The sequence below is a fragment of the Eumetopias jubatus genome, unplaced genomic scaffold (assembly GCF_037043125.1).
Source record: "Eumetopias jubatus isolate StellerSeaLion01/CBP00866 unplaced genomic scaffold, mEumJub1_p1.0 scaffold_6, whole genome shotgun sequence".
NCBI classification, from domain to species: domain Eukaryota; kingdom Metazoa; phylum Chordata; class Mammalia; order Carnivora; family Otariidae; genus Eumetopias; species Eumetopias jubatus.
This window is the reverse complement of record NW_028274812.1, coordinates 21,058,500-21,076,345: the sequence shown is the minus strand read 5'-3', so window position 1 is coordinate 21,076,345 and position 17,846 is coordinate 21,058,500. Positions and strand designations below refer to the sequence as shown.

The following is a 17,846-nucleotide window of genomic DNA, read 5'->3' as shown; positions in this document are numbered from 1 at the left end:
CATCCAGAGATGGAGTCTAATCCCCCCTCTGGCCTTATGCCCCAGTTGTTACCAACAGAATGCAGTCAAAGGGATGCTAGATGATTCCAGAAACTAGGTCAGAAAAGGACATATAACTTACATCTGGTTTTCTTGGCAGTCCTGCTTTTAGAGCCTTCACCTGCTGTGTAAGAAGTCCACTGACTCTGAGACTGCACTGCTGGAGAGATCATGTAGAGAGATAGAGACCACGAAGAGGCCCCCAAGCCTTAGCTGCAGCAGCCTCTAGCCATGTATACCATTGCAGCAAAAATCAGATATGTGAATGTGTAAGATGACTCCTTCAAGATGACTCCAGCCTCAGGTGCCATCTGACTACAGCCACATGAAGGACCCTGGGACAGCTGGATGAGCCCACCTGAGCCTCACAGAACCAAAGAGCTGTGAGGAGTGATTACAACTGATGGGAGTTTTAAGATTGTATGTTTGGGGGTAGATTTTTATAAAGAAATAGGTGAGCCAAACAAGTGCTAAATCCTTATTTTTCATAGTTGGAAGTCAAAGAAGAGAGTATAAACAGAAGTATAAACATCTGGTTTAGAAACATGGTTGTAAATATAAGAACAACCCAAAGAGATAAAAGTAGTTGCTTTTAGAGAATAAAATATAAAGTGTAAGCCTTCTTGCGGCCATCGCTGAAGCAGCACCGGCCAAAATGAAGTTTAATCCCTTTGTGACTTCTGACCGGAGCAAGAACCAAAAACAGCATTTCAAAGCACCTTCCCACGTCCACAGGAAGACTGTGTCTTCCCCTCTCTCCAAAGAGCTGAGACAGAAGTACAACGTTCGATCCATGCCCATCCGAAAGGATGATGAAGTGCAGGTTGTGCGAGGACATTACAAAGGTCAGCAGATTGGCAAAGTCGTCCAGGTTCACAGGAAGAAGTACATCATCCACATCGAACGAGTGCAGCTAGAGAAGGCAAACAGCACAACCGTCCATGTGGGCATTCACCCTAGCAAGGTGGTTATCACCAGACTAAAACTGGGCAAAGACCGCAAAAAGATCCTTGAATGTAAAGCCAAATCTCACCAAGTAGGAAAGGAAAAGGGCAAATATAAGGAAGAAACAATTGAGAAGATGCCAGGAGTAAAATAATCTTATATGTGACTTGAAATAAAAACTGTTAAAAATGAAAAAAATATATAAAGGGTAAGAACAGGCGAGACGGGACCACTGTTAGTTGTCTTATGACATTTCACTTAAAAAAAAAAAAGACTTATTTATTTATTTATTTATTTATTTATTTACTGGAGAGAGAGAGAGAGAGAGAGGGAGAGAGAGAGAGAGCATGAGCAGGGGGGGAGGGGCAGAGGCAGAGGTAGAAGCAGGCTCCCCACTCAGCTGAGCAGGGAGCCCAATGTGGGGCTCAATCCCTGATCCCCAATTCCCAGACTCTGGGATCATGATCTGAGCAGAAGGCAGATGCTTAACCAACTGAGCTGCCCATGCCCCCCATGATATTTCACTTTTAAAGCTAAATGTGTGTAACTGTTTGACAAAAATAAAAATTAAATTAAAAATCAGCAAGAAAAAGGGGGATATCTGCCCTGCCCAGCAAGCATACCATGAGTACAAGATTTGCTTGAGGACGTGAGCATGAACACGCTTTGAAAACTCCCAACACTATTCATGTGCTTCATTTTACCTAGTATTCTTTTCTAATTTCCCATTCTGCCTTCAAGCTTATTATTCAACAAAAGTTTGAAAAGAATTCAGTTTAAATGTATGATGAAAATATGGGTTCTAGTACCAGTTTTGTACAAGCTCTTAACCAACTTAAGCCTCAGTTTCCTTCTTAATAAGGGTGTGGGCGGGCATGGATATGACATTGAAGACATGAAGTCACTTCCAAAATGTTACAAAATGTAGGATCTCTTGAACTCTACTCTAAAGCTCATCATTACTAGTTTCTAAGATGATCGGTTTTAAACGGTCTAGGACAGGAGTTGTCACTTCTTGTTCTCAGAAGCCATTTATACTTTTTAAATCAGTGAGCGCCCCAAATAGTTTTTTTTAATGTGAATGACATATTTTGATATTCACTTTATTAGAAATTAAAGACAAAAAATTAAAATAAACTTATTTGAAAATAACAATAAACCTATTACATGTTAACATATTTTCTTATGAAAAATCAGTTTTCCTAAATAAAACAAGGAGCAGAGTGGCATTGGCTTACATTTTTGCAAATTACTTTAATGCCTGGCTTAATGGATGGGAGTTATAACATCATATCTGCCTTTGCATTCAATCACTGCAGTATCACTCATTAGGTAACCTCTGGAAAACTCCACTGTACACTTGCCTACAGAATGAGAGTGAAAAGGGCAATTAATATTTTGATATTATTATAAAAATAGTTTAACCTCATACATCCCATGGAAAGGCTTTGAGGACCTCTGGTGTAAGACATTAAAATGCACTGACTTTGAAGAACTTCAAAGATGTAACCTCTAAAGAGTCAATCAATCTTTAGAAAGTTAGCAGATAACAAATAGATTAGAGATGAGCCATTTTTCATTGTTTAAAAAACATGGTTATGAACAGGGTGTATGAAGGGACTCAGAGAAGCGGCATAATGCAATGGATAAGAGCGCTGCCTCTGGAATTAGACTGCACGGTTCAGACCCTGGCTCTGCTCTTTATCAGCTGTGACAACTTGGGCAAGTTACTGAGTCTCTCTGTGCCTCCCGGGTTATTATCCAGTTAAGTAAGTCAATATCTCTAGACACTTAGAATATTGCCTGGCACATTAATTAGTACTACCATATGTTCATGAAATAATAGAAGCTGCTTCCAGGGGAGAAAGGTGAAACTCAGTTCATCATGTGAACGCTGATCATAAGGCAGGGTGTCTGTGTCTGTCCAGGCTTCACCACGCATGGGTCACATGACCATGGGCAACTATTCTACCACCTGACCCCTAGTTTCACTGAGCATGCATCCTCTGCAAGACTGTTGTGGGTCTCAACTGATAAGATATTTGTGAAAACATTTGGAAAAAGTTCAGTGTTGAGCTGCTCTGCGTTGGTGAAGGGTTATTCTGATTCACACTCTCACCTGTGGGATGATCGGCCTTCAGGAACTGTTAAAATTTTTGATAACCGTCTGTCCTTCTGGCTTTCCTTTGCCTTTGGGTATCAGCAATGCAACTACTGAAACATTCCTCTCTCTGCCTCTTGGCATTTTGATTTCTGTTTTCTGTAGTGTTCCTTTCCAAAGTAACCTCATTAGGTGGTTTTGGGATATATGATTTAGTTTTCACATCATGTAACATTTGCTGAGTTTATCAATCCCCCGGGGCCTCCACCGGACAGTAGGGAGGAGAGAGACAAACACTCTTAGAAATATTATTACTGTAATTATCCACTGTGAAAGAGATGGTTTTGTTTTCGATTCAAAGCATTGCCGGGAGGAGGGAAGAAGGAGAGCCTCGCCAGGAAAGCTGTGTGGCCAGTGAGCACTTGGGCTCAGACGGCAGGCTGACTAGAAGGATGAGAAGCCACACAAAGTCTGGCCCCGTTCCATCAAGCTTAGATCTGAGGGAGATGAAGTAGGTCCAGCAACTCAATCTCCTAGAGCCAACATCAGCCTCTCAAGCAGGGCTAGTGATTGATCAGTCCCCTTGAGCTGCAGCTAGGAGTTTGGATTCTTAATTTAATAATTCTGTAGCCTATAAAATACAGTCAAAAACCGTTCACAGAACAAGGTCTTGACAGTCTCCCTTTGTCCCGCCCCTGTCATGGAGCTGTGACAGTTTTCGGAATCTGCTGTGCTGCTCCTCTGCATTTTTGCCTTTGCACGGGCTGGTGCCTATGTGATACCTCTGTTTTGAGGCTTGGTACACTTATTTTTCCCTCAAGATTCAGGTCAGTCGCTAACTCCTCTGGGACTCCCTAAGAAAGCTTAGGCGGTTCGTTTTGGTCTACTTCCATCTAGCTCTAACTTACAGCATCTAGACTTACTTAAAGCCTCTAGGGCATTTACTCATGCATATTGGCTTGACACATCTATTTCTACACTGGATGTTGAGTTTTTTTGTAGGTAAGAGGTCTTGCCTGGATACACACATTTCTGTAGCCTTAGGATCTTTCACAGTTCTTACTGGAATATCAGTAAATGTCTGTGGAATGTATACATGAGTAATGCCAGGATTGCAACACATTTGGAGTTCTACCGTGGGGCAAAAATGCTGACCACCTGTGGGAACCTTCCTTCCTTGGATCCTGGACATCATGCTCTTGAGGCTGATAGTGAGAAGACAGACAGAGTGAGTGGTGCCAAGGAGGGGACTGTGTAGATGAGGGTAAAATTCAGCTTCTTGCAAGACTGGTTGTATGTGGATGAGGGCAGGAGCTAGTGGGATGGGAGCATGGTGAGCCAGAGAACACTGCAGTTCAAGGCTCTATCCCTCCAGCACTGCTCAGGTGATAGAAACAGGTAGATTTCAGTCTGAATTCAAGAGGTAGGATGGTGCAGAGGATGGAATTTGGGCTTTGGGCATTGTGCAGACCTGGCTGGGTTCACATCTTGTTCCCACCACTAAATGGAAGCTTGATTTTGAATGAGTAATAGAATACCAATCTCTATTTTCTTGTTTAGTTCTGTCTGAAAACAGGACTACATATTCTTAAAGCACTGAGTAGTTTTATAAATTAAAGGTGATTAATTTTGTAGAATTGGGTTTCAAATTTCAGCTCAGGCCCTTACTGAAGTTGTAGGGTAGCCTCAGGGTTTTTTTTCTCTTAAAATGGGCATAAAGATAGTACTTGGAGTGTTGTAAGCATTAAATGAGAGAATACATGTAAAATGCTTTCATAATACCTGACATAAGCGTTTAGTAAATGTAAGCCAATATTTTTATTAGGTAATATATGGAGTATCCAGAACATAACAAGCACTCCTCACATGTTAGCCTCCTTCTCTTTCAGTAAGGTGGAGAGGGACAATTACACTGGCTTGGTCCTATTCCAGTGGTCATTTATTTTTATAACGGTCAGATGAAAAAGTTGTATGAAAATGTGAGCTCCTTCCTTCCTCCCTTCCTTCCTTCCTTCCTTCCTTCGTTCCTCCCTCCCTCCCTTCCTTCCTTCCTTCCTTCCTTCCTTCCTTCCTTCCTTCCTTCCTTCCTTCCTTCTTTCCTTCCTTCCTGATTAGAGCATTTGAAACAACATCTGTTGGGCTTCACACAATGCAGGTAACAGGTGCCTGTAGTGTTAAATTTCCTGTGCAGTCTGGGGATAAAGAAGCAAAGGTTAATGGCCATTTCCTTTATGTTCAGTGACCATGCATTTCTTCCCCAAAAACACATGAAAGCATTGCACTGAAGAGGGTCAGCTTCAGAAACTCTCATTCCCGCTAACCTGTGACTCAGGATAAATCACAAACTCACCTCCACACTGCTATCTGGGAGGACACACATGGGAGCCAACAAAATACATTTTGACCAAAAATAGAATTATAAGTATTTCATCTATACTGAAGAAGTACGAGGCAGGAATGGTAGGGCCCTGGAGGAGAAAGGGAAGGAGAGGAGACAGTGTTACCAGCCTGGCTGGAGTTTCCACCCCATTTCCAAAGGGCGCTGAAATGCAGGCTCCCGAGCCATGGCTGGGAGAGCCTCCTGTGATGTTTGGGGCTCAGGTGGATTCTCGGCCTTATCTAAATCTAAAAGAACTCTTTTCCCCTCCAGCCTGTGGGAAGCCAGAAAAGACCTCTCCTCTACAGGGAAGGTGGGTGGCCTGGTTCAGGGGATTAGCAGGTGCAGTACAGCAGCATCAGCTTCCGTGGTGATGATCCAGGCAAGATAGTAAGGAATATCTCAGGGCTGCCTATCAGTTGCTCAGTGGCTTATGAGAACAGAGTGTGGGTAGCACTGTGTTCTTTTGGACAAAATTTTTTATAAGCCTCCAAGCCTACCTTCAGTTCTTGACTATGCTATAGTTTCATATGTGTTTACTCCTAATTCCTGAAAACATTGACAAGGGAGATTTGCCCAGATGTAAACTATTACAGCTATAGTAAGATCTATATTCAGAAACAATTTATATTTTAATTTTATCTATTTATCTTTTGCATGTGTGCATGCAAGTAGGGGGTGGACAAAGGGAGAGAGAGAATCTTAAGCAGGCTCTATACCCATTGCGGAGCCCCACACGGGGCTTGATCTCACCACACTGAGGTCATGATCTGAGCTGATATCAAGAGTCAGACACTTAACTGACTGAGTCACACAGGTGCCACAAAAATAATTTATATTTTAGATAGGTATCTTAGTCCATTCAAACTGCTCTATAGCAAAAATACCATAGCCTGGGGAGCTTAAATAACAAATCTTTATTTCTCACAGTTCTGGAGGCTGGCAAGTCCAAGATCAAGGCTCCAGCAGATTTGAACTTTGCCCTTAAAAGGATTTCAGCCTTTGGGGGACCTGGGTGGCTCAGTCAGTTAAGTGTCTGCCTTCAGCTCAGCTCATGATCCCAGGGGTCCTGGGATTGAGCCCCATATCAGGCTCTCTGCTCAGTGAGGAGCCTGCTTCTCCCTCTCCCTTACCACTCCCTGTTTGTGCTCTCTCTCTCTCTGTCAAATAAATAAATAAAATCTTAAAAAAAAAAGCATTTCAGCCCTTTAAAGGGCACTAATCCCATTCCTGAGGCCTCCATCCTCATGACAATATCACCTCCCAAAACTCCCACCTCCTAATACCGTCCCATGAGGGGTTGGGATTTCAACATGAATAGGGGGCTGGGTACAAACATTCGGTTCATAATGGATAGCTTTATCCAAATTATCAGAAATGGGGCAATTATAAATGTTAGGATAGTTTCTGATGCTGATAAACAAGATTAGTGGCACTGGCCTTTACTCAGATGGAAATAGTTGTGTGGTTTTTCTGACTCAACCAGTCTGCCTGCCACCCAAGCCATGGATGTTGTTATCTGTTGATTGTACTGATCATAGCAGGTATAGACCTCTGTGTTGGGGCAGAGTCATAGGTCTTTGTGCAGATAAATCTGCACTTCTGCTAAAAGGGTATGCGCTCATACTTCAGGGGTTAAATACTTATAACTAGAGGAAACAGAATAGCATACCATGTTGTCTCATCCAATGAGCAGGAGCTCTTCAGTGAGACCTGTCTTATGTGCAGAGTGACTTTAAGATTTCAGAATAAGTCTCCTTACCTAAGATCTTTTTGAAATCATGGATTTTAAGATGTAGAATTTACTTTAACAATTTTATGTTTGACATGGGTTTTAGAATCAGTTCTAACACTGTACTTGTGTGCAGTTTTTCACCTCTCTACATTTAATTTTCTCAATGTGGAAGTTGGGTGGAATCAGGATTGTACTGGATAATTAATCAATTTCCTTTCTGCTCTAAAACTTTTTGAAAAAGATTCTTTGGTTATAAACAGATTCATACCAAAGAGAATTTATCCCTAAATAATTCATAAACACCAATAAATAGTGATCCACTCATTGGATCCCAGTATATGTTCCAAAACTATTTTTTTATGTCGGAGAAGAGAGAATGTTTTGTCAGATGTTTCTGAATCAGAGTCACAGCCGCAATAGGAAATAGCTGGTACACTCAAATTGACACATTTAAGAGAATTTAAGGGAAAAAAACTATTTATGTAGGTATCAATGGGATTAACTACACTAATAAATTATAGCAAATACCCCAAATAAACAACAGTAAGAACTATCCCTTCCTCTAGGCCTGAAGAGGTAAAGAGAACAGAGTGGTTACCAGGACCCAGAGAGAGAGACATAGAACATTAGGATAAGAAAGATGCCATGATCTTAAGTAGGAAGGATACAGTTCTTGCCAACCTGTGGCACTACAGGAAGGGAGCCAGGGAATAACTCACTCTCTTTCTTCCCTCTGATCTCCTGTCTGTGTCTCCTGTTGATCAAATCAAATCCAAAACCTGAGAAGAGGGGGCCCCTGGATTTATTAGTTAGAATGTATATATATTGGGGAGGGGAGAGAAGGAGGTAGAGAGGAAAAGAAAAAGAGGGGAAAAGGAGAGACAAATGTATTTTAAAGAATTGTTCACTGCAATTGATTCACTGCAATCAATCTCTTGATTGTAGAGGCTGGCAAGTCCAAATCTACTGAGTAGCCTGGCAGGCCTAAGACCAGGGAAGAGTTGATATTTCAGTCTTGAGTCTGAAGGCAGTCTGAAGGCAGAGCTCCTTCCTTCCCAGAGGACTTCAGTCTTTGCTCATAGGCCTTCAACTGATTGCATGAGGCCCACCAACATTAGAGGATAATCTGCTTTACTCAAAGTCAGCCAAACTAAATGTTAATCACCTCTAAAGAAATCTTAAAAATAAAAAATAAAAATAAATTTAAAAATCTTCACAGCAACATCTAGACTGGCATGTGAACAAACAATGGGCCAATCCAAGTAGATACATACAATTAACCATCATAGAACCCATACCGGTCAGCCTCTCAATACAGAGGATTGAGAAAGGTGGAGAGAGGATCTGGGGGAGGGGAACACAAACAGAGAATATTTGGCAACCCAGGTATATAGAAATGCCTACCAGGCTTCCTGAGAGTAGGAGGTAGAAGCATTTTGTACATTGCTTGGTTCCTAGTGCCTAGCACAATACCTGGCACATACTGTAGTACATTCCCCAAGAGTGTTGGCTGAAATGACTTGAATGTTATAAAAGCAAGTTCCGAGAAACAAGTGTTTAGTGAGGTGGCCCTAGGGAGTAGCAATATCTCAAGAGCAATTTGCAAGAAAAAGGTAAATACCACCACAGTTTTCTATCATCTTTTGAGTATAGAACAAAGCACCACATCAAATCAATCAGATGTAATGATATCTTCTAAGGTTCAAGACCAGATGACATTTCCAAGCTTCACTCTATGCCTTGTTAATAGAATAAATTTAGTCATTGAACTGGATGATCACCTATGCTGGCAAAGACTTTAAATTGCTCCCTTTTTAACCATGCAATTATATAAAGGATTGGTTATATTGTTGGGCTATGATGGACGTCATTTATCAGGTAAATAATCTCAAAAACAATCTAGCCTTAATGGTCCACACCTGTAAGGAATGTGACACCAGATTTACTCCCAGCAAAGAAATGGGCTGGGAATCAGAATGCATCTTATGTGTTTCAGGACAGTGAAGATAGAATGCAAATGAATAAAGTTGAAAAGACCTGTAAGTAAAGTGCACCTTGGCTTATATGACACATTATTTTTGAAGTCACTGAAATGGTTGTTCAAAAGCTACTGAAATATTACCCTTTGAGAAATCAGTTTTTGGCCTGTTCATTTTCGTCTTCTGAAAACCAGGAGCAGGGCAGCTATAAAGGGAGAAAGGAATGGTGAAGGTCATGGAGATGCTGAATGACACCTCCAAGGCCATTGTGTCACCAAGGAGTGTAGCAGCTATTGATCAAAATGCCAGTTTGGCTTTGTGTTTCAGTTGGTTCTGAGAAGAATCTTTCTCTTCTTTCTGTTGCTTTCCTGGTTTGCTCTCATAATGAGCAGATCTCTGAAATGGAAAATTAGTCATTGAGCATCAGAGAACAAAATTAAAGGAAATATGTAAATACGTCATACAGGCATGTGAGGCACAGTAGTGCTGCTTCCTATGATATTATAAAAAGAAAATGTCTTACAGGGACAGCTTGAGGCAAAAGTATGAAGTGGCTGAAAGTTGTCACTGGAACACATGCTTTCTGCACCTGTTTCTGTCCCTTGTCTAAAGTCTTTACCATTCCCCCAGCACGTGTGCACACCCGCATACGCATGCACGCGCACACACACATCTCCTGCAGCTATCCTGGGTCTTATTCCTACAGAGCCTGATTTAGCTATTTCTCAACTAAGTTGGAGCCACTGGATTTAACTCTGTGTCCCCAGAGCTTAGCACACCACCTGGAATAGTGAAGATGCCCAATAAATCTTTTAGGAGTGAATGAAGCTTCAGTAAGACATTAGATGAAAGTGGCTCAGCCACTTCTGGGGTTGGGAGTGTTTACAATTTACTAAGGGATTCTTAAATCTAGAACCTCGAATGACAGAATTTCTAGCAATGTGATAAGCAGCAGCCACAGACATGAGAAGTTAGTCTTGCCTAGCAGTGATGATGTCATGCCCTTTTCTGATTGTAAACAGAGGTGATTCCTGGCATTTCTCAGAGTTCTGGGTTCTGTCTCCATCAGGAGCATGGAGTCAGAGAAGGCTTCCAGAGTTGGCAGCCATCCCTCCTCTTCTCCCATGTAAATGGGGTGCCTCTTTTTCCAGTCCTCTGAGGGAAGCATGGGCTAGGATGGTCTAGACGCCCATTGTCGATATCACCCTGTGTGTTCAGCCGCCTCTCTTCTCCAGAGTAATCTGTTCTACCAAGTTAATTCAAATTCCATAATGTCAGGCCTATGTCTCTGTTTTCCACAAGAACCTAGTAAAATATTCTACAGATAAAAGTTGTTAAATAAATACTTTTTTTCCTTCATGGATTTCAACTTGCTGGTAAGAACTATAAACCCTTGAACCTCTGGTTTCCCTAAAGAAGTTACTTTTGGATTTTCCAATATCTTCTTTTTTTCTGGTTTAATATTACATATCTAAATTCTTGCTCAGAATACTCTCTAGTGACTTTTCCTTCCAAGGGTCAGTTTATCCCAACCCATGGCTAAGAATAGGTCCCAGCATGCCAAAATACTGACCATCCTTCCAGCCCGAGACCATTCACAGAGGGCTCTGAGTAGCTCAGGGCTCTGGCCCAGCTGCCTCTGGGCAGGAGCAGTGTCTCTGTTCAACCTAACTTGCTGTTCAAAAGTTATCATTTTCCTTGTGCACCATGATGTGGGGAGAAAGAGTTGAAAGCATTGTTCTATTGCAGAGGTCAGCAAACTTTTTCTGTAAAGGGCTGGTGGGTAAATAATTAGGCTTTGGGGGCCATATGGTCTTTGTCTCAACTAAGCTCTACAATGCAGTATGAGAGCAGTCACAGACAATACTGAACAAATGCGTGTGACTGTGTTCCAACAAAACTGTTTAAAAGATAGGTTGCAGGATGGTGATTTGGCCTGAGCGTCATGTTTGCCCACCTCTAGTGCACGGGATGAACTTTACTCTCCTTGCTGCAGGTGATCTCCCATGGTGCTCCCCTGTCAACCGTTCCAGCTCCACCTCTTTTACTGGCTCAAATGTCCCACATCCTGGGAAGCGGTCCCCCTCGTCTCCAAGCAGAGTTACATGGCCTGTGTCTCCTCCCACAGCCACGTATTCACACACCTTCCCACTTTGATGTAATAACATGTTGTAAGGTCAGTCTTCTCCATCAGACTATAAAATCTTTTATGGTAGAGAATGTATCACAGTTCTATCTATACCCATTAGATACAGGATAGTATTTGTCACATAGTTGGTTCTCCATACTTCTTGCATGAAGAAGGAAAGAAGGAAGGAAGGAGGGAAGGAAGGATTCTCTCGGGTTGAACATTTTTATATATAAAGTTTCATTGCCTCCAGAGGGGGTCAGGGGTAAGTGTTGGTGATAAACAAAGATGAGTGAGGGCAGGAAAGAGAAGGGGTAGATAGATTTAAGGAGGAAGTAGGGCTAAAGGAGTAGGAAGTTGTCTGAATTCTACAAAGTTCACTGGCTGCCATTGAGCCTGCATTATGTCTGAATTATTTGGTATTATCTCCAGATAAACCAGCATCATAAAAATATATGCCTTAAGCAGTGAGATAAAAGGTTATTGTGGCAAAAAGCAATTCAGCAATGCATTTGCAGTAACTCTGGGGCTCTAGAATGTATGACAAGCAAATGAACCAGAAGTAAGTGAATCAGAAACCATAATAAGGAACAATGGCAATCTACAATTTAGTTCATAATATACCTCAATTATAAAGTACATCTAGAAACTTTATGAATTAATTTCTTTTTCTTCCTCTTTCTTATGAATTGTCTCCAGGTTTCCCCTGTGGTATAAATACTCATATAATGGCATTTTCAGTGTAATTTCATTTCATCCCAGGCAAGACCTAGAGTAGAAATTTCCCTAGACTAAAAAAATAAACAGTGCAAAGTTTCATGAACTAGTCTGAAGTGTCTCTCTCTGAGTCATGTTTCTCTAACTGCTAGGGCTTCACCCCTAAATATGTTAGTGATGGGTAATATATAGTGAAATATAAGAAATAAAATTCAGAAAATGCCACAAATTAAAATAATATTCCTATATACATGCCATAATTTGTAAGTTTTAAATAACTTCTATATACATCATTCTAACTTGTCCTTAAGATCTGAATGTTATAGGAACCTAGACTATAGGTACAAAGGCTTCCAATCTTTTGATTTTTCAATATTGCCTTATATGGTCTACTTTGAGACACTGAAGAGACAGGCAAAGCCAAAGTTTGGTATTTCCCACCAAACACCAGTCTCCTCCCAGCATGTAATACTGTCATGTGCCTGGCAAAAATAAGTTTATTTTTTCTACTGATTTTTTTAGCATACACTAAATGTTCTATGCACAGAGCTGTGACTTAATAACAAATAAGTTGTAATAGGTACAAAGTTTTGCCTGATAGCAAGTTGTTTTTGAAATTCCTTTCCCAGGCTAGTATCACGGAACTTTTTCAGTTCTTCCGAAGTGGTCAAACCTTCACCATCCAGAAGGTAAAGTCAACAAGTTAGAAGAGGCCAATTCATATCAAGAGGACAGCATAAGGATAAGATAAAATATGTGTGCTCATCCTTGCGCAGAAGTTACAATGTATTGAGAAAAGGCTGTTCAGTTGAGGTCCATAGGGATAAGGCTATTCTCCTTTGTAGAGTGTTTATGGCCTCTCTTAAGGGAATGGTCATTCCTGATGTCCATTACCAGGGAAGAAGGAAGTTCTCAGATTAAAAAATGAAAACTATGAAGGTAGGTCTTAGGTAGAGGGGAGAGAACACTATCTTTGTCTCTCTGAGTCTTGTTCTCTTTGTTATAAACAGAAGAGTATAAATGTTGTCTAGCTCTATGTTCTCAGGAGACTTGGAGGATGTGATGGTAGAGATGTAGAGATGTACCTATGTAGAGATGGACCCAGAGGAGGATGAGTTATTTACCGTGAGCCTCAGAGAGCAACTGGTATCTGTTAAGTAGATGTATCTACAACCATATTTCTCTAGAAATGGTTTTTTTTTCTTCCTTTTTTTATGGCTTAGGGAAAGTCTTACCCAAATGTTTCAGCCTTGCATCAGCTATCCCACTAGGTACACAAGGTCAGATCTGGAGCTTCTACTAGGTACTTGAAGAAGTGGCAGGGTTCTCTGAGACTAGAGTGGAAACACCAGAAGGAAATAAGGAGAGCTTTCTGAGGCTAAGTGGGGCTTAGGATACAGTTGGGACTCCATAGTTCATTGGCCACCATCCATGTAAAGATCTTCTTCAGGTTCTAACCTTCATTCATTATAAAAAGGGCCATGGGTGCTTGGGCCAGGTAGGGACCTTCCAAAATCATACAGTCCATTCCCCAGGGTCTAGATAAGATTGAAGCAAATGCAGTGTCAAATCTACAAAGCAGTGAAACAACATATTGGCTTATAACACTGCTTTGAATCATTTCAACTTATGGTAATAATGCTCTGATAACATTAAGCATGTAATTTGAAAACACACAAGATAATAGTTTAAATTATACTTTTAATGAGATTAGTTTCTCAGCTTTTAATGAGATTAGTTTTTCCTTCTTAGCTTGACTTGATTCTTCTATTTATTGCTCCTCACAACATACCAGAGGACAATATTTTTTTTTAAGTCCTAAGTATATACTATGGTGATGGAAATAAGCTGAATTAGTACACAAAAACTTTTCCCTCGTTGTCCTAAACCAGTTAACCTAGGACATTTTGATCATTGCCAAAAGGGGAAAATATTTTTGGCTTTCATTCATGCTTAACTATACCTTGTCATACCCACAATAAAACTTTTCCTCTCATGTTTCTCAAAAATTAGGAGACCAGTTAAATTATTCATCACAAGGTAGCGTACACATTAAGATCAGCTTTTGCTAAAATGTTTTTTTTTTTTTCTGCTGTCAGTTATGCCACTAGGATATATTGGATTTATCCTGAGGCAACATTCCGGGGCATTTGAGTAATAAATCTTGCCCAAGTTCTCTGAGAAAGCATATTTCACTGGCCAAGGGAAATGCTCCTTTTATTTAACCAGCAACATAAAGAAAGCAAATGTTTTCAGTATCAGCATTTCCCTTGGCCTAATATATGTTTTAACATTCTATAAGCTTAAATGATTTTAATGGCCATATGTTCAGGAAACAAACACATAAACAAGATGTAGAGGAATTTTTCCTTCAGTGTTTTCCTTTCTAATGCCTATTTGGGGAGAAAAAAAATCTTAATTTTTGTATCTTGAAGAAAACATTCAAATCCCTGAAGTTATCCCTGGAGCACATCAAGGGATATGTATTAGTAATTATTAGGATCTAATAGCTAGCATTTACTTAATGTTTACTATGTGAAACAATTTTTAAAAAATGTTTTGAATGTTTAGAAATGTTTTGAATCCTCATAACAAAGGCTCTGTAGTCTAGATTCTTTTATTGTATTAATCTTCGTTTTACAGCTGAAGACATGGAGGTGCAAAGAGGCTACATAACTTACTTGAGGGGCACCTGCATGGCTCAATCGGTTGAGTGACAGACTCTTGGTTTCCGCTCAGGTCATGATCTCAGAGTCATGAGATAGAGCCTCCCCGCCCCCTTCCCCCATTGGGCTCCACTCTCAATGGGGCAACTGCTTGAGATTCTCTCTCTCCTGCCCCTCCCCCTGTGTGCGCTCTCTCTCTCTCAAATAAATAAATAAATCTTTAAAAAACATAACTTCCTCAAGGCACCACCACCATTAAGCGGCAGACAGAGTGTTCAACTTGGAGTTGCTCCAGAACCTGTGCTCTTAGCCACCAGGCTACCTCGCACCCTATCATCTATTGTCTGCCTCGTGCCAGATGTCTGACATGCAATATTGCTAATACCAGCCACAGTGGGAAAGTAGGTATTTTGACCTTTCATTTTCTAGATGAGACACAAGAGGCTCACCACACCCAAAGAACTTGCCATGGCTCCCATGGCTCATGAGCAGTAGCTCTGGGATGTGAACTGTGATCTTCTGATGTTACAAGCTTCATTCTAAGACCACATATTTTTGCTCAGTTGAGTTGCAATGAAGATGTTTAAAGTTTTCACTGTGTACTCTTAAGATCTACTTTGGGAGAGAATAACCTAAGAGTTAATTCTAGAGCTTCCAAAGGAACTTTCCAAGGGAATTTATATATTCACAGAGGAAATTACATTAAAGGTTAGGTTCCCAGGATAATGGTGACTGGGGCTTATAACTCAGAGGCAAGCTATGAGTTGGGGATCAGGCTAGACTGGTTTTCTAAGGAGGTCCCCTGGGAATTTAAAAGTGGGTGGTGAAGTGTTAGAAAAAAAGAAAAAGATGAGGGGCACCTGGGTAGCTCAGTCATTAAACGTCTGCCTTCGGCTCAGGTCACGATCCCAGGGTCCTGGGATTGAACCCCATATCGGGCTCCCTGCTCAGTGGGAAGCCTGCTTCTCCCTCTCGCACTCCCCCTGCTTGTGTTCCCTCTCTCGTTGTGTCTCTCTCTGTCAAATAAATAAATAAATAAAATCTTTAAAAAAAAAAAAAGAAAAAGATGAGGCAACACAAAAGACACTTGTGTATAGTACCTAGAATCTGGATTTGGGGTCTTTGGAAGCCCAATAATGCTTTTATAAAATCAGCTGAAAATGGGCCAAAAGCCACAAAGCCAACTAGATAAAATGTTTCCAAGTAGATTCAACCATTTTTGGGTTAGGCTTTAAGATGGTGAGTTATAAAGCCTTCTAGTGTATCTCAACATATTCATTTACACCTGCCATTTAAATAAAGTGCAACTTCAAAATAAAGAAATACCCTGCAATAATCTTTTCTTTTCTAGAACATCCAAAAAAGAACTTTTAAACTACCTTAGGGAACACAGTGACTGTACGAGTGAAAACCAAGGGTTGTTTTAAAAAACAGATGGTTTCACTTATTTGTGGAACATAAGGAATAGCAAGGAGGACATTAGGAGAAGGAAGGGGAAAATGAAGGGGGGGTGGAGTTCGGAGGGAGAGATGAACCATGAGACACTATGGACTCTGAGAAACAAACAGGGTTTTAGAGGGGAGGGGGGTTGGGGGGAGGGGTTAGCCCGGTGATGGGTGTTAAGGAGGGCACATACTGCATGGAGCCCTGGGTGTTATATGAAAACAATGGATCACGGATCACCACATCAAAAACTAATGATGTATTGTATGGTGACTACCATAACATAATAAAATTTAAAAAAATAAAATAAAATAAAAAACAGTTGGTTACTCTATTCAGGGGTTCATTGTTTAGTTATTTTAAAAGTGTCCATCTATAAACGGTTTTAAGGTGCAAATATGAGAGATTAATAAGACAATTAGTTAAGAGATTTGAAAGACCTTGTAGGAACACTAAGAACAGCAGGATAAGACCACAATTAGTTAACTGACATGAAAAATAGCTGAAACCTCCTGTCCCAGCAGGGACCTCATTTTGTGATGACAGTACCCTCTGGTGGCAGAGAGGGGGTGGGGCTGAAATTGACCTGGCACGATGGTAACAAGCCACCTCAGTAGAAGCAACCTCTGTATTTTCAACAGACTCACTTCTGGTTCTGAAGAGCGGTGGACATTCACCAAACGGCAGGGTGGGGTCAGCCTTAGGCAAACGGTGGAGTAGGTAAACTTAATTTTTCTACCGTCTTCTTTTTTTTCATATTTCTTCCTGTCTCTCGAGGCAGATCCTCCCAGAACTTGTCCTTTCCCTTACAGAGTGAGCTGTCTAAAAGGCCCTGCACTCTGAGTCCGCGGGGAATTAAGTGTCATTCACCCCTGGAACATGTTTAAAAGCAGGACTCGAGGTGGAGGTGGGTGTGATGAGGAGTGGAGATGTCCTCACACAGGCCCTGGTGCAGTACTTTTTGTGCAGTTGGTCAGAATCCATTAGGGCACGTGTATCATTTTGTGACGTTTTTACTTTAATTATACGTTGTGCGTGCGCGTGTGCGTGTGCGCGTGCACGCGCTAAGAGGCAATGAGAACTACATTTCAAACCGTAAGTCATGGTAAAGAACATGTGCACTCCAGCGGCCGTGTGGTTAATAATCTAGATTTGTGAGCCAGAATGTAATAGTTCAAACCTCAGCTATACAACTAAGTAGTTTTGTGACTTCAGGCAAGTTTTTAACCCACTTGTGACTTAATTTCCTAATAGCAAATGGGTATAATAACAGGGCCTTTCTCACAGGGTTGTTGTGCCATTAAAATAAGTTAACAAAAGCAAAGTGATGTAGGAAACAAAGGCAGAAGAAGAATTATTAAATTTCCTTACTACCTACAGCCCACTAACAAGTCCTTGAAACAGGCAGAGTGACATTCCTCTAGGGACTCAACTGCTCCAATGTTAATACTTTGCTAAGGACAAAGGATAATCCTAGCCCGACCTCCCCCCTCCCCCCAGTATCCTGTAAGTCTACTTTAACATATAAAAATTCCTTTAGAAATTTCCTTTATCTCTAAACCCCCCAAGATACATGTTGGCAATCACCCCCCCCCCCAAGCATATGGTCCACCGATATACATCTGAAGGGTCTTATGACTAAGGTTTTATTAGACTGTAATAAGTGACTTTTTCCCAACAATAGCTAGCCCCCCTCAAGGTCCTGGAAACCTTGCT

General features: G+C 41.0%; 1 pseudogene; it reads left to right on the top strand.

Moving 5' to 3' along the window:
* Positions 1 to 694: 694 nt before the first annotated feature.
* On the top strand, positions 695 to 1,138 carry LOC114222762 (large ribosomal subunit protein uL24 pseudogene; annotated as a pseudogene).
* Positions 1,139 to 17,846: the final 16,708 nt, after the last annotated feature.